The sequence below is a fragment of the Pantherophis guttatus genome, chromosome 1, assembly GCF_059756535.1.
Source record: "Pantherophis guttatus breed Tessera chromosome 1, ASM5975653v1, whole genome shotgun sequence".
NCBI classification, from domain to species: domain Eukaryota; kingdom Metazoa; phylum Chordata; class Lepidosauria; order Squamata; family Colubridae; genus Pantherophis; species Pantherophis guttatus.
Window position 1 is genome coordinate 295,662,478 of NC_142063.1, and position 20,103 is coordinate 295,682,580.

At 37.4% G+C, this 20,103-nt stretch overlaps 1 protein-coding gene across 4 annotated transcripts in view; it reads left to right on the forward strand.

Annotated features, from left to right (window-relative positions):
- Positions 1 to 20,103, forward strand: part of DUSP10 (dual specificity phosphatase 10) — a 76,449-nt gene that overhangs the window by 10,080 nt on the left and 46,266 nt on the right. The gene's annotated exons all lie outside the window — the stretch shown is intronic.

Consider the following 20,103-nt stretch of genomic DNA (forward strand, 5'->3'; position numbering starts at 1 on the left):
GAAAAAAAGGAATGTAGAAAACAGAATATGGAAATGGAATATAGAAAAAAAGGAACACGAAAAACAGTAATTACTCCCTAATCAGCAAATGGAGCATAGGGATTCATAATTGTGAGTCATAATTATTAAAAACCTCATTAAATATAGTAAACTTTAAATTATTTTTATATGGAGCATAAAAACCTTACTGCTGATCTGCTATTTTAATTGAAAAATAATTATGATAGTCCCAGTTTTGGTAATTTGTAAAAACCTATGATTCAGGCTCAACTCTTGGTGCTTTCATGGATCTGTATTTACAATTTTATTGGCAATAGTAAACAAATGATTTATTGTTGCCTTCTGGGAAGTTATTCAACTTTTCAGTCGATCCCATTGTTCTAGTATTCCCTGGTGGTGTCCTATCTAGGTTACAATCCCAATCTTTCTTAGCTTCTGGTTATTCCATTTCAGGGCATGGTTTCTTATTCTTGAATAATTTTGAAAGCCATGAATAGTAAAAGGAAATTATAATACTTTTAAACACATAATGCTCCATATATTCAGTCCTGAGTTTTAGAAGACTGAAGTTGAGTTCACTGTGATTTCTTGATGACTGTATGTTTGTGTATGAAGTCTGACAGAGAACCAGGAGTCCTAATCTTTAGAAGTAAGAACCCATAGACAAGCTAAAACACTGAAGCTTCCTAACCTCTGATTTGAGGTAAAAAACATTGTCACATCATATCCCAGCAAAAAACACTGCTATGTTTGTATTCTGAAGCTGGGTATCTAAAATTAGCAAAAACATAAATCTAAAGATGCTTTAGAAAAGAGAGATTATTTCTCCCCATTCTTTTCCCAATTGCTGGTTGAATCCTTTTTGAAATTTAATGATGGCAGAAAAAATACAAGCAGGAAAAAAGAATGTCCCTATTTTCGCTGTATGATGTCCTTTAAAAAAAACATCGTAATTTGAAAAAAGTAGCAAGAGAAGGCCTTGTTTGGAAGTAGGATTTGGACCACAGATGCATATTATCACAAGGCTCTGCTTCAGCCTCTGTGCTTGCAGTGTGGTTGGAGAGGTGTTTGTTATTCAATTTCACTTGTCAGATGGAATTTTTTCCATCATGCTTCAGTAGCTCTTAATGCCCTGTGTGTGATGCCATTTTTGTTTTTAGATATTGAACTAAAACTGAAGTTGGGCTATGGAGCTGTTCTGCTTTTTATGTTGAGTGAGGCTCTTTCTTGACTGCAATCCAGTCATAATTTATGGCTGGCCCATCTGATCTTCCTGGTTTATGTTTGTAAACATTGGTTGCTAACTGCCCCGTCCAAGTTTGTCTCCGCTCCCTCCCTCCTTGCCTAGGACCATGTTCTCCATGTTTGGTGCTGCCTGTCATGCAGACTGTGCTGTTGCCATTTCAGTGGTTCAGTGTCACACAGAGGAGAAACTGATCAGAGAGACTCTACTGGCCTCTCCCCTGTCTCCCCCCCACTTCTCCTGATTAAGTTACAGGCTTAATTTACAGCTCTGCCTGGTGACCTCGATCAAGTATATTTTCACTCTTCTAGACGTCTGGTGCATTTTGTGGAATTTTTTTTTGTTTAAGTATAAAGAAATGCTGGATCTGTATAGAAGGCCAGAATGTTATTAATAATATTAAAAGTTTACCTACTGGAATGTACAGATAAAAACTCTTATTTAATTATCTGAGCAGCAGTCCTATCTTTACTATATGAATTTTAGATGTTCATATTCTGTCTCTCCTATTTATCTTAGCACAGTGTTTTTGTAGCATATAAACCTATGGTACTATACAGACAGAATGCTGGGTGACATAAACTGACTGTCCCAACCTGAGGAGCTCCAGATGTGTTGGATCTTCCAAAATTGTAGGTTCTGTGACCATTTTTTTCACGATTTGTATCTTGGTAACTGTAGTATTGTTCTATTGCTATGCAACTCTGCTGAATAACTCATAGTCCCTTCATAGGTTCTATTTAATTGGGTCAAACTATGTTATAATAATAATTTTAATTAGCAATTTTATGATGTTTGTGTATCTATATTTTTCTTGACTGTACACCATCTTGAGTCCTATGGGAGAAAGGTGGTATAGAAATATAATAAATAAATAAATAAATAAATAAATAAATAAATAAATAAATAAATAAACAGATAAAATAAAGCAGAAGTAATCTGTCTTGATTATTAATTTACCTGTAGCATTGACAAATGGCCTAGACGGATGATTGGAATACAGACTAATGCTTTCCGTATGCTATGTTGGCTATGAATTATGGATTGGGGGTTCAACACATTGGATTGATAGTGGCTAACCAATAATTACAGATGTTCTTATATTGTACTAAATTGATCGCTTTAAGTTGATATGTGCAAATGAACCAATGGTATGATGTAGTAGTAGGAACCTTTGACTAGGAACTTAATTTCCAGATCCAGCCATGAAAGCTCAATGGGTTAGTTACTGGCTCTGTTTCTACATGTTTGTTTGGATCAACAAGGGACAGTGTGTTCTGGGAATATAAAAAGGGAAGAATTAATCCGGGCCTAAATTTAACCCTTTAAAAACTTAGTCATGGACACTTAAATTAACTCAATGTTATATTGAAGAATACCTACACATCAAGATATGTGACCCATTTTGTGCTCTAGTTTTATTTGCAGAAGAATTGGTTTCAAGCCCTGGCAAAGAAGAATGCATGTCCCAAACAAAGGCTTCAACACACAAACCAAGGAGTCAGTGTTGAGGCCTTTATATGGAACATGACATTTAGGACATCCTATAAAAGGTAATAATAGATTGTTTCTTCCCCAGATGGTACTTTACCTTTTATAGGAAGTCCTAAGAGTGCCACTGACAATGGATGTGTCCTTATTAGTGGACAGATGGATTCGATAGTGTTGTGGCCACTATCAGTCTAGTCTAGTCTAGTCTACTTTATGGAATGTTATTCTAATAAATTTAGAGAAAATAATACTTAAGGATATGGCCCTGGAGGGCAGATGTAATCTAAACCCAGTGAATAAATATAATAGTGGTTACAATCATTGGTACTGATAATTCAAATGTGTTGTCTACATACTACAACACATCCATTAACAGTTAACAAAGAAGTGTTTAACATCAGTATATATCTCTCTGTTTTAGATTTGTGTTACTTGTAAGTAACACAAGCCTACATAGCAACAGAAGAAATATGATAATTGAGAATATTCCAACTAACTACCAGTAGCTGTAATTTTGGTTTGATTTCATGTAGTTGTTATTTTGTTTGGTAGTGTGGTGTAGTTTGAGAGCTCCTCCCCTTTCATTTTTAGGAACCAATGGTACATCATGGGACTTTTTGAAACCAAAGGAAAATTTGTTTAGTGGTTTTCTTAGTTAGAATATCATGTTTTCTTCCTACAGTTCTGTATAGAGAACTGCTTATGTGTGCTATTTGTAACATGACAGCATATTTATTCTAGCAGAACTTGCTTTCTCAACAATTTTCTGAGATTTGTCAATTCTGAAGTGACTACTTCTGATCTTACCAAACATCAGGTAGTTGACTGAGATGGAGAACACACAAGCTTTCAAGATCATACTAGTTTAAAAACCAAGCACTATTTCACTGGAACTCAGTCATAAGAGAATAATGCTGTGTTGAAACCTGTTTTGCAATTTCTTCACAATTTTCTTGCTTTATAAAAGATGGTTCTGTTTTTCTACTATATTCTAGACTACTTAAGATTTTCTTTCTTTTTTCTCTGGTTGGTACTTCTGAGTTGAATGTTGGTGTTATGCAATTCCCATCACCCCACAATCTTCCTGGCTGCTGAGTCATTCCAGTTTAAAGAAACCCCTTGAAAAATTTCCCTTTGATTTCATTGTAATGTGGTAATTCAGGCACCTGTAGATTAATAGATCATTGATTAACAATTGAATACAGCAGCTACGTTGTAATTAAGAATGTGCAAGAAGAATACTATACTCTGCCACTAAGATTTCTCTTCTTGGAAAGAAACATTCCAGAATGAATTCTGTTTCATCCTATTGAATGAGAACTGGTAGGAAAAGACTATGGAATCATGTTTCTGCATGACACATGAACATATTTGCTAGTTTCTTAAGTGTGGCAAGTGATTGGTGTGTGCTGTGTACTTCCACCTTTCTCCAGTGCAAGTCTTGCCAAATTTTTTGTTAGTGATGATTAAATGCTAGATCTTCATCATGGGTGATGCTAACTCGACCTCCCCTCTTAATTGGAATTTGAGAGAGTTTGTTCAGTATTGTTAAAAGGTAAAGGTTCCCCTCGCACATATGTGCTAGTCGTTCCCGACTCTAGGGGGCAGTGCTCATTTCTGTTTCAAGGCCAAAGAGCCAGCACTGTCCAAAGACGTCTCCGTGGTTATGTGGCCGGCATGACTAAATGCCAAAGGCGCATAGAATGCTGTTATCTTCCCACCAAAGGTGGTCCCTATTTTTCTACTTGCATTTTTTCGAACTGCTAGGTTGGCAGAAGCTTGGACAAGTAACGGGAGCTCACCCCATTACGCGGCACTAGGGATTCAAACCACTGAACTTCTGACCTTTCGATCGACAAGGTCAGCCTCTTAGCCACTGTAATTTTGCCAATGTAATGCTGAAATATGCTGAAACAATATAGGAGTATTTGAACAGGAGAGCACAGGAAGAGGGAAGAATAAAATTAAAAGCAATTATGTGGTGAATGCCACAAGAGACAAATGATTCTAGCAGGAGAATTAGGCAGCCTGTATATATACTTACGGTATGGAAAGGGACAGTAATTTTTTTTAAAAAAACACAAGTTTTTTTAGCGCATTTCTTAAAAACAGAAGGATTTTACCCAGAAAGTTGATGAGTAATTAGATGAAGTGTTGATTTAAGGCAAAGGAATTAATTACAATGAGAATGACTGGAAAGCCATAGTGAATACAGGAACTACTCACTTCTATTTTCTATACAGTATAACCAACTATTTGGAAAACCTTGTTGGTAATAGCCATGTTCAGTTACTGAATCTTAAAATATATCCCAGGCAAATTTTCTCCTATGTTATGGCCTTATGGGACTGGAATGGCCATAATTCTCAGCTAATCACAAGGAATTTTTTAAAATTACACTCCCAGCACTTCTGAAAGATATACTGTTTTGGTAAAAGCATGCTCTGAATTGTATTGTAACCCTCAGGAAAGATCATCTAATGTGAGACATTCCATACCCCTTATTGAATAGGATAATACAGGTTGAACATTTACCCTCATGTGAAGTGTTATCAGTTATCTGTTGATAGTTGCTTTTTTACTTAAGGGATCAGGGTACCTTTATTTTCATGCAAGCATTTAAAGAATGTTTATTGCCAGAACTCAGATGGCAATTTATTGTGTGCCGATGACATATCCTACCAGGATTTTCTATCCTACATTCATCTTATTGCAATTAATATTTAATTATTTTTCATTTTATATGGGCTACAGTTTGGAAAGTGTTATTAAAACATGCATTCATGCTATTTTCTTTAAGCTCTTACTGTAGCTTTATAGCTTAACATGTATACTGACTAGTGATACAAAGGGCAGTAACTTGTTGAGAGGGAAATACTGTGGGTTTTTCTTTCTTGGGTAAACATAATTTGTTTTGTCTGAAGTGGCAGAGTTATTATTTAGCATTATCATGCGCCTCATTGGTTCACTATCTAAACTGAATTCTTGCTTTTATTTTGTGCTTATTATGGGAAAATACAGGATTAGGGCAGGTTTGATCAGCTAGCTTGGTGCTCCTGTTGTGGTAGGTGATATATTTTCACCTTAAGAATGCTGATTTGAAAGGTCTTGTTTTTTATCTATGCAAACAGAAATTGAATATGTTTGCACAGCTGACTGTTGGATGGAATTAAAAGATAATATATTGATTCTTACATTATATCATGTTCCTTGAACTGATTCCATTTGATTTCAGAACAGCTGTAGCTTTGTTCAGGTATTTCTGCTTGTACATTTTCCATTGCATTGGGGGTGGGGACATCATCCACCCATCATGGAAAATTAATTTGAGAAATCGCACCTCAGTTCTAACATCACTGTACATTGTAATTTTTTGAACAGGCGTAAATATTGCTAAAAAGCCCAAAGGGAGTGAAGTTGTCAACTTTAGCAAAGGAGCCGTATTTACATTTCATTAAAAGTGAGCATTCACTGTGTTAAAAGTTCCAGATTGCTAAATTCATCCAAGGGGCTTCTTGTTCTGCCCCTTTTCCAAATTTCTGAATGTTGCCCTTTGTGTTGTCTTAATGCTTGCATAATCCCCCACATGACAAGCACCAGCTGCTGATTTTGTTCCTGAACCAAGGCTGCAATGAAGGGCAAACAGTGTTGAATTAGATACCAATACACTGCTGGCTGGAAGAAGGAACGAATCAGCGATAAAAGCTCCAAATGGCTGTATTAATATTTCACACAAGTTGCTTTCTATGTATGTTCCTGCTGACTAAATCTGGGCAAAATGATAGAGTGCCTTTAGCTGGAGCTAAAATAAAACGTGTGCATAAATTAATGAATTGCCTTGTGAGTGAATTCTCCTTCACTCTTTATAAAAACGGTTGAAACTTTTCTGTATTATAAAAACCATGTGAGTTTTGTATTGCAGGAATTCTGACCTAATTGATTTTATTGCAGTCATTTTCTCCCTTTCTCCAAGAATTAGAAAAGAACATTCTTACTGAATGTTAAAAACTGAGAAGCAAAACAGTATGAAATTTGGATCAGTTAAACTCTTGGATGCTCCAGTTATAGAAAGAAACTCATCCATGGTGTTGAAAGTCTCTGAAAGAAGGATTCAAATGATGCAAATATTCCAATGTTTTCTGCTATCTCTTTCCTAGCCCAAATGGAGGAGCATCATTTTGGGAAATTAGGTGGGGAGGGGGGCTTCAGCAGGGATGGGCTCTACTTACCTTTACTACCAGTTTGCAACGGGGCCGCGCACGCACATGCACAGAAGCATTTTGATGACGTCGGGGTCGGTGGGCAGAGCATTCCACAGGTTTTATTACCGGTTCTGTAGAACCGGTGCAAACCGGGGGCAACCCACCATTGGGTTTCAGAAATTAGTGGGTGTGGGGAAGAGTAAAGGCAGAGGGCTGCTGATTCTAAGCATTTACTTGCCTCATCACAGTAGCTTACAAAGTAAGCTTACATAGTTTGATACTCGTATATTTGATTTTATCTTCTCTCTGAATGCTCAACTCAGTGGTAGCATCTAGCTGGCTTTGACTGATCTCCAAAAGCTAAGCAAGTTTATATTAGTGGGAGACCACTATAGCATGTGCTGGATGCAGAGCATTTGAAAAAAAAGAAACAGAAAATGGTATTGGCAAATAATGTCGGTGTGGTTGCCAAAAAACCAGGAACCGAGCTTGAGTCAAAGGAGACTTGATTTGTAAGAATAAGATCTAAGCAGATTGGAAAGAATAATAGGCTGAGATCCAGCTGAAGTTAAAACAGGAAAGAATCCAGGACTGCTGGAGTATTGCTTTCATATCTTGCTGTCTACTAAATTGTTGGCCACTGAAGAAATAAGATACCAGACTATATAGATTGGAGAAGGCAATCTGGGATTTGTCAGTGTTTTGATTCTCAAGTCCCTTTAGGTCAAGACCTAAAAATGTTTGGGTGCTTTTGTTACTATTGATTCAAGTACATCTATGCTAAGCAAAGCTTTCTGGGAAAAAAAAGGGAGGGGAGAGTTGAGAAGAATTTTGAAGACTGTAAGTCAGGGATCTCCAACCCCTGGTCTGTGGTTTGGCACGGGGTTGCAGCATGCCAGAAACCGGGCCATGCAAATAAGCAACGCCCCATCTGAGGGGTGCAGGCAGCACATGAAATCACACACCCCTCTGATCTGCAGAAAAACATCTCTCCACAGAATCGGTCCCTGGTGCCCAAAAGGTTGGAGGCCATTCCTGTAAGTAGTTTCAGTATGTAAAGGAACCTGGAGGCATTGACAGGTTATAGTATAACTGTCAATTGTGTAGATTGTGAATTCTGGAGGCTGTCAAATTGGGTAAGGGTAAAGGTAGTTTAAAGAGTTAAGCAAAGTTCAATTTAATATTACATAACTTGAAGAAATGGGAGGAAGTCCCAAGCTGCTTTTTGGAAAAAAAAGTCACGTTTTTAAAAATTGTATATATTTTTTTCACTGGTCATGATTAAATTCCATTTGGTTGGATTTTGGTCCTGAGTGAGCGAGTGGATTGAGGCAACTGTTATTTGAATTAGAATATTATTCTTTTTCTTTCAAAAAATAAATAGCACGAGAGATGCCTCTAGCCTCCAGCTTTACAATTTAATATTATTTCTGTTTGCAGTATTTGCACAGGTATGATCTATCAAAATATTTTGGTTTTTTTCCGCCTGGGCAGCTACTCTCTCCCTCTCTCCATATTCCCACTGCTAATACTTTGAAAACTCAAGGGCATGACCTGTTACAGATTAATTGCTTAAGTATGAGCATAAAATTTGTAAGTGCTGACTTCAAATACAGTGTCCTTTGTATGTGGGCAGGAGGTAATCCAATCCTAAAATTGTTGTGGCTAATGTGAACCGTCCAATATAACTGCCAGCTCATATATAGCCAACTGATGCACAAAAGTTGAAAACAGAAAGGAGGTGAATAATGTCCGGAATGGAGATCTCTAAAATCTTTTACACAAGAGGATTGGAAGCTTTCTCTGCAAAATACTTCACTGAATTAATTCTATGGAGTGATTTTGCAATTTCTTCAAACAGTTTGAAAAACACTACTTTAGATAAAAGTTTCTCAAATTACATTAGGTGGTTGGCTGAAAGTAGTGGACGAGGCCATGTTTAGTAGGGCTGGATTATCAAACAGTCTAAGAAAATCCTGATTTAAGGTCTATGATTATATGGTGATGCTGCCTTCAAGGTCACATTTCAAATTCTGAGTAATATCAAGATTGCAATCATAAAATTACTTTGCAGTGTCATAAAGATTAATAGCTCAGAACTTTCTTCATTCTATTTTGTATTGTGTTTAATTTGGTGCTAGAGTTTTTAGCTAATACAGTTGACTGTCTTCATTACAGTTGAGTATTTCTATTTCTTTTCCCCCATCACCTAGAATGATGCATTTGGTTATTGATATTTAAAAAGTGATGGTTTTAATTGCTGCTTCTTGTACAATGTTACAAACATCTGTCCATAGTTCTTCAGGCACATTGTCTACCAGATCTAATATGCTAAATCTATTCAGTATCTCCACCTTTTATTCACAAGTGATGTGATTTAGTTCATAAGTTAAGATCTGCCTCCACCTAGCATTCTGCAATTTTTACCAATTAGTAAAAAATAAAGGGAAATGCATTATGAGATGGATTTAAAGAAAAGATCCTTCATTCAACACCATCATAATTTCAAATGGTTGCTGAAATAACAGTTGTAAATTGAGGACTATTTGTATATACAACTTAGTATTACTATGTGGGAATACATTCCCGTATGCTTGTATATGTGTGTATATATCTTTCTTACATTTGCACATATATACAGACAGACAATATATAGGTAGTCCTCATTTAGTGACCACAATTAGAACCAGCAATTAAACAAAGTGGTTGCTAAGCGAAATATCCTGATTTTATTATCTTACTTCAGCTTTCTCTTGCCTTACAGAACTGCAAAGATAATAAATGTGAGGATTGGTCACATAGTTACTTTTTCCACATCGTTTGCAACTGCAAGCAGTTGCTAAATAAGACAGTCACTAAAGAAGGACTGTCTGTAGAACGTTCCCTGATTATTAGGAATTTATTAATTTGGGTTTTGTCCATTTTTCTCAGTTCCTCAGCTTTAAATTTGTTTTGTTTCTGGACAGTACCCAAATACTGCTCACCCCAGCTCAATTTTAAGAGGCATATGTCGTCATGTTTTGACTAAGGTCTGCATGAGAATGTAGATGCTTTTGATTTTAGTTATATTCAAAATCCATTGCTTTCTGACTCTGACAATGGAAACTTTTTTCCCTTCTCCCAGGATGTATAGAAAGTAGAAGGATCAGACTTGCAACCTTACCAGCTTAGGTGGCATTCAGGGAGGTTGAGACACTGAATACAATAGTTTGGATCATTTTCTTGTCCTGAATTTACTTCTATTTTATTTCCAATTTTATCAGCTTCCTGTTGCTCATGGGTCAGCCATTAGCTACTTCAAGAATCAGAGAGGGCTGCAATTCAATTTAGATTGCTCATGAACTAATTTAGCATGTAGCTTGTTTATAAATTGGCTTCTACAGGTAAGGAGTATATGGGAGATGAAAGGATGGTGACAGGAGAATGATCTTGCATATTTATGGAATGCTCAGGATTTAGTTATTGTAAAGTAGTATGAGTCATCCTGGAAGCTTCTTTTGGGAGTAGGTAAATGGAAGGAATTGGTTTGTGAAAGTTCCTATACAGTCAGTGAAAATGATTTGATTACAAATCTGATAGTCAGATGGAAACAGGTCGGCCCACTCAAAAGAGAAGGGCTAAATAGTGCATGAGATGGAGCAGGAAGAAAAACAAAAAACAAGAGGGCATGATTATTGTTTCTATATACAGGGCTTGTTCTTCCATCACAGAAGTAACACTTTTTTTGGTTCTGGCTTCCTATTTTCTCCATGTTGTAATTCTTGATTCAGTCCTGCCTGTGGGTTAAAGCCTGACCCACAATTTCAGCAACTGTTTACTGTAAGGGTGCTTGCAGGGGTGAAATCTACTTACCTTTGCAACTGGTTTGGAAGTGCATGCACTCTGTGCACATCACCTGAGCGAGCAGACCCTCTGCGCATGCACAAACCCTTCTGCGCATGCGCAGAGGATAAAAAACAGGTTACTTCCTGTTAAAACCAGGAAGTAACGATGATCGGGCGGGTGGGTGGAGCCTCGCGTCGCCATCGCTACCGGTTCTCCGAACCACTGCCCACCATTGCTACCGGTTCAGCTGAACTGGTCTGAACCGGGAGCATTTCACCCCTGAGTGCTTGCTTCAGGTTTCTAGACCTGGACTATGGTTTAGTTCTCTTGCCATGCTGTTGTTAATGCCTTCTTTTGTATAAGAACCAAATGGATCTGCTAGAGTGACTCATGTAGATTTGTAGATTAACCAGTCGATCCAAACAATTGGATCACACCGCAGACGGGAAAAAGTCCAGCAACTACCAGTTGCTGCACAATTTTGTGCTACCTTGTTATGTTGCATTGCATTGAATACCAGAGCAATTTAAGATGTTCATCACTTAGTTATAAATTATACATTTGCTTAAGACAGGTAGAATTCCTCTCTAAGTATTCTCACAAAGAATTTGTACTTGGATTTTAAATAAGAGGAGCAGGTAAATGAGCAGTTTTACTTCTGGAAAATAACAATCCTGGCCAGGAGAGTATCCTAATTTTATGATGATACCGAGAGCTGCCTTCGACAACATTTCTGGAAGAGTGATAGCTAGCCATGAAATTAACAGTTTACCATAAGGTAATTACTGAGTATAGGCATATAATCATGCCTGCTATATAAACTTGTTTAATAATTAAATATTATTTTGATTTGGGATATGGACTGGAATGGAATGGCTTAGGCTGATTAATTAAAGGAAGTCCTATCTGGTGATCTGTGGGAGAAACTGTTTCATAGGTTGCTCAATTTCTTAAGGAGGATTATTTCAGTGTATAACTATAGTTGGAAGAACTGAAGGACAATGGCGTACTATGCATGGAAAAAAGGCAAAATTGCCACTATTATCTCTTTTGCTGTGTACTCCGTTTCCCTCTTCTGATCAGATTTTTCAAATGCAATTAGAAACCAATGGACCTCACTGATTACTGTAGAAAAATAATGCAAATATATGCAAGGTCTTTGCTTATATTATGGAGTTTGGAGCAGCAGTGAAATCCACTTACCTTTGCTACCGGTTCGGGAATGGGAGCACATGGGAGCACACGTGCCTCTTTTGCGCATGAGCAAATAGTAAAAAATCGGGATGTAATGACATCTTGGCGGGTGGCTGGAGCCTCCCACTGCCAGTGCTACCAGTTCAGCGAACTGGATAGAACCAGGGGGTGGCTTTCACTGCTGGTTTGGGGGCATTTGTACTAGCTTTCTAGAATAAATTTTCCTATCTTGAATTGACTGTGAAGTATCATAGCTGTGGCTGGCAGGATTATTTTCCAACTAAGTATTCTATTCACATGAAGCCTACTTTGCTAGAAAATGACACAGTTCTTTGTGAGTGTCAGGAGCAAGGGTCATCCAGCAAATTAAGGGACTTCAGACATACAGTGTTTTATATTGCCTATTGCTGTTCACTCTCAGAGTAGATCTATATAATAAATCGGAAGCCCTGATTGATTCAGGAGCCACAACCAATTTCATAGGTTCTTCTATTGCATGCAGATATGTCTTGCCTAGTCAGTCAGACACCAGTGAGGGTGGGAATGACTGATTGCTGATTTCTATACTTGAGGATTGGTTTCTGGACATAGAGCCATCTTCAATTCACCATTTTTATCATCAAAATACACTACAACCATGTTCGATTTCTTTACATCTCCCCATAGTTTTGGGATGGGTTGGCTTCAGATCCACAGCTGAGAGCTTTCAATAAGATCTGTCACCTTGTGCCATTTAATTCTGGGCAACTGCAACAATGGAGAGATTAAGACAGAGACCAATAACACAAGCTCCTATTTTTCCCAAAGAGAATATGTATGCATTCCCATCCAGTTTGCTTCTGGAATGTGGACCCTAACAGATTTAAGTTAAGATAGCATAGACTAGTGCTAGGCATAAACATCCTTTAAGGACTGCTGAAACTGCTGTGGCCCCCCACACTATAGAATCTCCTCTTCCCCCTCCCACAAGTTAAGAATGGCCCCATCACTTCTAAGCTTATAAAGTTTCCTCAAGACATGGTTATGACAGGAAGCCTGGGGACCGCAGAGGGTGGTTGAACAAGTGAGGTGACTCCATTACTAGTAACATCCTCTGATCTAGTTCTTTTTATAGTTTTAAAATGTTTTTAATATATGTTAATGATAATGATTTTAGATATTTATTGTTTTAGCTTTGTTGTATGCCACTTATTGTACATCACCCAGAGTCATGTGCTTATGAGATGGGCAGCTCTATAAGATGGATGGATGGGTGGGTGGGTGGGCAGGCAGGCATTCTTTAGCACATTGTGATTAAGAAATGTGGGTGGTCAATTGCTATGCATTTTTCTAATAAGGAAAAGAAAAATTTCCTAACAATCTCAGGGGTGAGACTTCGTCTTAGTTGTGACAAGAGCATTGCTACAAAGTAAGTACATAGGGGAAGAGTTTTCTCCCTGATGACTTAATTAAATTAAAAGATGACTCAATTAAATCCCTGATGAGATTTGATTTAATTGAAACAAGGGGAATCATGAGGTTTTAGAAATGTACAATAAAAGACATACCATTTATGTACCTACACTGTATGTATATTTTGGCTGCCACATTATACCCATAAGAGTTCTCCAAAATTGTCTTCTTCCGTAGAAGAATGTCTAATACAAATTCTCTAAGAATTGTGACTTTGAATCAGTATTTTAGTAACTGGGCAGTTAAACCCAATTTTCACCAGTTTTCTGTCTCAGGAAACCGTCTACTGTCTTCTATGTTGCACTGACTGAGAGCTTCTTCTGAAGATAATCTAAGTGAAAGCTTTTGTGAATAAACTATCATGTTCAATAGCAATTGCTGGAGGAAATCTGACTTTATAAGGCTACCAACACCAATTATGTAAGTTTTTTGTCTGTTTCAATTGCAGGAAGGTAGTTGAGAACTCTTCAATCTAAAAGTCCTTCAGGCACATCAGAATTTCGAATCTCCATTATTTTTTAAAAATAACTTTTTGTTATCTTCCACGTTAGCTTCAGAGGATGCTGAATGTATGTGGATGATGTCAGGAATGTATGTGGTCCCAAAGATGACCTATAGATATCAGAGGTGATATTGGAGAATGCTTAATATACAACAAGCTGATATCTTATCCAAATCCTGAAATTGTTTACTAAAGTGGGCCATCTCTTTGCTTATATTCTGAGACTGTATAGCTGAAGTGGTAGAAAGACCAAATTTATTCCTGAGTGGTTGATTAAACCCTTTGAGTTAAATGAATCAGTGCAACTGTAAAATGTCACATAGGGCAGATCCCATGATTTTTAGCAATGGTCTGGCCTAAAAAGACAAAGTTCATCTACAGGAGCTTTCTGGAATGTCCAAATAGACAAGTGCTTGTTTTTTAAATTGCTTTAAACAAGCAATTGTTTAATTGCTTTATACAAGCAATTAAAAATAATTTAACTGCTTATACAGTGGGTACTATTTTGTTATGTAACATCACCTGCAATTGGAAAGAAAATGGGGATTTCTGTTGATTTCTTTAATTGCTATATTGAAGCATCTGTGCCTGTGAACTGGCTTGCTTGTTATAAAATACAGGTATCTGATATTGAAATAATTCTGTTTCACTCTCTGGCTAATAACACATTGCCAAAGATTGTGTGAAAATCGTGTTTTCATTATATCTATTGGACCTTCCAATTTTCTTCTATCAATGTGGCTGTCAACTTCAAGCCCAAGTCTTCTAAATTAATCAGATTTCATTATTTAAAAGACTTCCCTTCCTGGGTGGGATCTAGCTGCTTTTGCAAGATGATTTATAAAACATTGGCCAGCCTATAGGACTTCATGATTGTTGCTGACGTGCTTGAGTAAATGTTTTAAATGGGTATATATCTGAAAGTTATAATAAAGAGCAGGTACTGAAATCTCTACAGTTTTCCCACTCTTGTCTTTCAATTAAAATAAAAGCAATAATTTTAGAATCTGACTATTGCTAATCAAATTGTTTTACTCTAGCCCAAATGGATCTATTGTTTGACTCTGTCTGTATTTGTGTATGGGTTATTTATAGACTATTTAGATCAGCGGCTCCCAAACTTTTGGGAACCAGGGACCAGTTTGGTGGAAAGAGGTTTTTCTGTGGACCGGAGAGGACATGGTTCCATGTGCTGCCTACATCCCTTAGATAGGGCTTTGCTTGTTTGCATGGTCCAGTTGCTGGCAGGCCGTGGACCAGTGTCGATCCATGGACTGGGGGTTGGGGACCCCTGAACTAGAAGTTCTAAAATTTTCTAGGCCAGTCTTATTCACATACTGCTGTTCAAATGATTTAGACTGTAATAAGTATTGTCCCTGCTTAGTGGCCATGTCAATGGTCTTGATAGCACATGATTGAATGCGTTTGAAGGGTACCACACCAGGAAACCATGAAATACACTATTGTCTTGCACACCTTTTTCACCCGAAGATCTTACTGACATGTTGCTTGACACTGATTGGTCAAATAAACTGAAATTAATTTCACACACACCCCAGACTACGTGGTGTGTATAATATATAAATTTACATAACTGAATTATAGAGACTCTCTATGCTTAAAAAAAGTGAAACCCTATCTAAACATCAGCCAAAAAAAATGCATATAGTTTTTAACTAGAGATTCCCCTCTCTGTTGCACTTCTGGAATTTTTGAGATGCTAATGCAGGATTTTGTTCTGGGGATTATGGCCATCTGTTCTCCCACAGAATAATGGCCTGAGATTTTCCTGCTTTTATCACTTTCTTCCTTTAGAATTAGGAGTATTTACAGCAGGGCACTTGCATGTGCACAAATAGGTGGTTTGCACTTTAATGTTTCCTGTACTGGCAGCAATTTCTGTTATCACTTCAGGAGAGTAATGTTATTTATTGCTGATTAAATATGAGTATTTATTGTGAAAAATCATTGAGGAACAGCAGAAAGCTGACAACTCTTTCCAATTTTCTCTGTTCCTCTGAGATTTATTTTGTTTGATTTATAAGCCATCAAATCTGAAAACTGGAGGTAGTATGCATAGTTAAAAAGAATATAAAAATACAATATAAAAGCACATAGACAAATAGAATGCAATGGGGAGAAAAACGCCCCTTCTATCTTCTGGTATCAGCATCACAACTATCTTCTGGTATCAGCATCACAAATTACACAGCCTCTAATTTCAAAAGGCAAGTTTTCAACTGGCATTAAGGTTGTGGCCAGGTGAACCTTCCGGCAACAATATTCTAGAGAATGGAATTGATGGTAGAGAAAGGGTGGCTCCAGGATCTTACAAGATAAGATGCTTCATCTTATGGGAGGAGTAGAGATAATTGGAGAAAGGTGGTCCCATGGTTATTTGTGAGCTGCCTTTCTCCAATTAAGAGAAAGACCAGGTAGGGCTTTACAGGTGACAACTAGCATCTTGAATTTCACTAAGAAATTCCACCTCACTTACTAACTGTTGGCTGGCTGTAATTACCATCTTGCTTTCCATAGACATTCCATAGATATTGAATTCTCTTTCCCGCCCAGTAGAAGCATGGCTCAAAGTGAACTTGCCAGTTAGGTCTTCGCATTTTTAGCCTTTTGTAAATGGGAATATATATATAAGCCCAAGTAATGTATGCTCTTTGAACAGAATTCCACTACCGAGTATAGGTATTAGACAGCAATACTAAACAGGGCAAAGAAATAAACCTGAAAATGGCACAACGATTGCAATTTGCCAAATAAGTTTTGACTATATATTTGATGCCTGAAATGGCCTTTTATTTAAAACAGCCAGAGAACCAAGTACTTTGCTGTGTTTTTGATGTATCCTGAAATGAACCTCTTGGATAAGATCTTCCCCCCAATATTTGATGCCATATTTTTCTTACCAGCAGTTATTGTATGAATAAAATCAGTAATGAATGGATATGCTGGTCCCTGACAAAACTCTGACCTCCATAATTATACAAAAGAACATGTGTTTTTTAGTTCTCATGGACTCGTCACCTGAGAAGGTTTTCTTGCACAACACTTTTCTAAAATTATTGCCTGCTATGATTATTCTGCTGTCTAAACACACACATACCATATGTACACACATATGCACAGCTTTATTGATAATTTTTATGATAGTTATTTTTTAACCCGGTCCTATTTTATATATTGAGTAAGGAATGCCTCAATTCTAGATGTGTAGGGATATTTTTAAATCGTAAACCATTTTAAACAGGAAACATTTCCTGTATATTGGCAGGAAATGCTTGTAAGTAGGGGGATGCAAAAGGTATCAGAGATGCTTCAGTAGATACTGTGGTGAACAGGAGGAGGGTTGGATTAGACCACAGAGATACTTTGCAAATCTTCTGATAGTATGAAAAGCTGGGGCTAAGGTCTCCCAAAGCCCCAGCCTTTCTCTGGGCATCTGCATGGTGCAGTGGATATCGATGTGTGTCTGAGAACAGTGATACTTCCATTCTCAATCCAACTCCTACATAAATATACTTACTTAACAACTTTTAAAACCAAAACACACTGGTTCTGGGAGTTTCATTATGTTCTCTTTCTGTTCACCTCCTGTGCTCCACAACCATTAGAAATACAGGTGTGATGGATGTGAAAGTTAACATATAATTAACTTTCCATTCCCCTAAGAAAAAAAGAAGTTGTGATCAAGTGGAAAAGCATAAAATAACTAGGATCCTGGAGATCAAACTGGGAATTAAAAATCTCATTTTAAAGTATTTTAAAGTAGAAGGAGAGTGTGTTAATTCTGAAACAGACTACCAGCCCTTCAAAGATAGGGCCATCATTCTTAGCACCAGCCTTAAGGATTGTTGAAGGACTCCTTTTCCTTCTAGTGTTTTGTCAGTCAGGAACTATGGATTGGGGCAGAGCCAGGGTGAGGGGAAAGAATTATATTTGCTACCAACTTATATCCACCTGCCTGCCTGATCTATCAATCTTCCCAACATTTTCCTCTCCCCCTTAGCTACTGCACATCACTCACCCATTCTTCCTTCCCAGCCTTATTCCCTTAATTCCGTTACTGCCTCAGAGTGCTGTCCATTTCTCTGACCATCTTCATAATACCTTCCCTTCCTCCCCCTCCTCTTGTCAGAAATTCAAATATGAAATATGGATACCTGGTCTTCCTAGCAGTTATAATCCATCTCCCATCTCCCAGGTTATTGTATCAGAGATAGTTATACTACGGTAAGAGTTTGCTTTAACCATGTCCAAAATGTGGCTTGAGATGAGACTATAATCTTGTGGATAGCTACAAGACTCACCAGAGCTTTGCATTTACATTAGTTATGCCTGAAATCTTTTATAGGGAGAACCTGCAGACTCTCAAATGTTGCTGAACCACAACACACAGCATCTCCCAAAAACTTGGCCAATGATGAAAACAGCAGTATCTAGAGAAAGCCTCAGATTTTTCAGCCATATTTTCTTAAGTAGAGTGGAAGCTTTTCTTACAGTTGGCATGCTCCTCATTTTGGAGAGAGACCCTACTTTTTACTCCAGGCCCAACAATAACAACAAAAAACACCTCAGTGGACCTGGGAGCAGGTGTAGCTTTCCATTTGATTATGCAAGTAGAAAAAGTGTGCTCTGATTGCATTTTCTCACCAAGCCACCATTAGGAACACAGATTTTTTATGGGAAAATTCATACTGCTACCTAAGAACTAGAGCACATAGTTAAAAAAAAGAAGGATATTCATGATACGGAGAAGGAAAAACATTTCCTCTGGCTAAAGCCAAAGCTGCAATTTGGTGCTGCTGACCTCTCTTTTGAAATGTTTTAAGATTTCTCCCATTGTTCTCTCCAGACTGAAAGGAAGAAGCCTTTAAGGGCTTACACAGAATTCAGAGCAAAAGAATCTGATCTTTCTGAGATTGCTCTGTCGAATTACTGTAGATTTTGATCATAATGTTTCTCTGTTGGCTAACAAAATAGCAAAACCCTACAGGGGGTGCGGGGAAGAGGTCTTCAAATGAATTGAGCAAACTACTAAATTATTAGGAAAATCAAACTTTTGACTTCTCACCTATACTCTTGTACTTAAATGCTCATCTTTTAAATATAAGCTACTTGTTTTTTGTAATGACTAGCATATTTAGTATTTTTCTTTGAGAACTTAGTTGAGGAATGTCTAAACTTTTTAAAGTTATTTTGGCATAGAAGAGCAACCATAGATGAAATAGTGGGACTATCCTGAATGATTTGGGAACCTTTAAGTTACCATGTCTTGATTTTCAATATGCGTATAAGGAATAAGATTTTCTGTTAAGCTGATTTTGCTTTGTGCAATATATATTGTAATTTTCCAAAGTCCACTTGCCCAGTTTGCCAAAGGCAGCATTTCTCTTTAATTAAAGACAAAGTTCCGCTGTTGTTATAGCTGCCTCACCTATAATCTCCTACACATTCAGAAGGGCCATAACTGTATTTTCCTCCTCCTCCTGAAGCAAAAGCTGGTCCAACCACCTGTTAGCATTACATCATGGGCTCTGAAACACACAGTTGTACCAAAAGCCCTTAAACAAAGTGGTGCTTCTTACATTGTTTGCACTCAAAGAGCTGATGTCATGCCAAGCTGATGTCATTCTATGTCTTTGTGTCAATGCCATGGCAACTAGGCAGGTGGGGAGTCTCAGCTAAAGTCATTTGGATTGAAGGGAGGAAAGTTTTCACATTTTTACTTTACTGAATCGGTGTCCCAACAGAGAGAGACCTGAAGGCAATCCTGAATGCCTACTCAGGCATTAGGGAAAAAAAATATTGTGTGTACCCTGTCTTCTAACAATTCCCTTTTTGAGTAATCTCTTCTTTGTGAAGCAGACTTTTATTAGGAGGAAAATTAGATTGTGAAATCCAAATGGTGTGATTCAGAAGTTTATTTATCAAAGTCAAAAGCGACATTGGGCAGCATACAATAATGAAACAAAACAACACTATAAAAAAAGCCACAGATATAAAATGTAAAAAAAACCAAACCCATAATAAACACCATAAAACTGAAAGCTACAAACACTATTCTTTTGAAAGAAAAAGAAAGCAAAAGGTATCAAATGTGTGTATTTTTTCCATTTCTTGCAACACACAAACCAGAGTTAGGTATCATTTCAATTTTGATTTCAACTTTGGTATTGGAT